The 1,669-nt window shown below is 49.6% G+C and overlaps 1 pseudogene; it reads left to right on the top strand.

Moving 5' to 3' along the window:
* Positions 1 to 847: 847 nt before the first annotated feature.
* LOC139326586 (histone H3-like centromeric protein A pseudogene) lies at positions 848 to 1,327 on the top strand (annotated as a pseudogene).
* The last annotated feature ends 342 nt before the right edge of the window (positions 1,328 to 1,669 follow it).

The raw sequence follows: 1,669 nt of genomic DNA, 5'->3' as shown, positions 1-1,669 counted from the left end.
AGCAATCACTGAAATAAAAATTTGAGTAAGAATTGTTTCAAAGAATTAAAAGAAAACTCATTCCTGAAACTGCAGTCTCAAATGTAAAATGGTAGTAATCAATTGTCCCAGGATGGAGAACTTTTTCAAACAAACTATTTTATTTGATTCCATCAACTGTTAATAGCTTGAAATCCCTTGGTTAGGACAGTCTTAGGATCCTTCCTGGCTTGGATAAAAGTGCCTTCATTAGCTTTCCAAAATTTTCGTTTGTGGCCTCCGTTGGGAAAGAATTCTGAAGTTAAGGAATCGCTATAATGAAAGTTGCCCTCGCCAATCATACAGCAAGTGATTATTCCCAATAACACTGTTAACGTCCTAGATATTAATCTGGTTTGAAGCGGGCTGCTGCTTTGAGACAATTCGGGTTAGGATTAAAGCAAAATAAAATTTGCATTAAGTGATTTAAAAAAAACAAACCGTGGACCATGTTCAAATCCGAGGGTCTATATTGCAAGTTTGCAAACTTCCGAATCCGGTCGTTACGAGAAATCCCATTTCCACAACAAACTCGAGGGAGGGGAGGCCAGCAGAAAAAGCGTGCTATAATCCCATAAATTTGGGGGGGGGGGAAATCCTTTATGTCTTAATTGCTTAATCTTGTGCTTTTACTTTAAGAATAACTTTTATCCGAGTTGCATGCTTCTCTCCCAGGCTTCGCGCTTTTTCGAAAGGCTTGGAAGATTGGCCGCCGTCTCATCCGAGGGGCGGAGTTGGGAACCTTGGCGCGCAGTATAAAAGCCCCGGCTGGGGACCCGGGCAGGATTGTTGCTGGACACGCGGCCGTTGCATCTTTTTGCCAGGCGCTATGAGGCGTTCCCGAACATCAGGCTCCGCTTACAGAAGAGTCTCAGCGGCCCCTGCTCCCCGTCGGGGTTGAGCGGGAAGACCTCGGCACCAGAGGCCTCCCCTGCAGCCCCCTCGCCGCCGTCCTGCACCCAGGCGATCCCCACGAGCAGCGGCCGGTCGTGGGAGAAGACGGAGGTGCCGGCCCGGCCAGCGTGCCTTACAAGAGATCCGAAAGTATCAAAAGAGCACGGGGCTTCTCATTCCAAAGCTGCCCTTCGCTTGTGCGGTTCGCAGTGTCTGTCTGGAATACACCCGAGGAGTTGAGGTGACCTGGGAGCCGAAGGCGCTGCTTGCCTTGGAAACAGCAGCAGCAGTTTTCCTTATAGACCTCCTGGCAGATGCCTACCAGTGTGCCTGCGTTTCCAAGCGGAACACCCTCCTTCCCAGGGACATCCAGTTAATTCGGCGAAACCGTGGCCTCCAGGATGGTTTGGGTTAGTTCCCTTCCCCTGTTTTGCTGGGCTGAGGAGGAGGTATGTTCTGGGGCTACAGAGCTGCAAAGAAGCATCCTGGGACTGCTTTGGAGAAAGAAGAGCCAATTCCACACCACCTCCAAAATTCTAGAGATTGAGAGACCTGACCTGACCTAACCCCTTCCTCTTGCTGGAACTTCCACAGGATCTCCCTGGTTGACATCTTCCCACCGCCCTGCTCAGAAGGGAAACAGGGATCCATCTATCCAGAGGTGAGAAGAAACGAATGGCCCAAGCACCTGGAAAGGACTAGAGTGACTTTTTTTGGCCTTCCTCCCAGCCACCCATTTTTAAAGCTTGTAGCCCTT

The sequence above is a fragment of the Pituophis catenifer genome, unplaced genomic scaffold, assembly GCF_029215685.1.
Source record: "Pituophis catenifer annectens isolate HBS135680 unplaced genomic scaffold, rPitCat1.0.hap2 SCAF_1, whole genome shotgun sequence".
Taxonomy (NCBI): domain Eukaryota; kingdom Metazoa; phylum Chordata; class Lepidosauria; order Squamata; family Colubridae; genus Pituophis; species Pituophis catenifer.
Note: the sequence above shows the minus strand (reverse complement) of the source record. Positions and strands in the feature narration are given on the sequence as shown.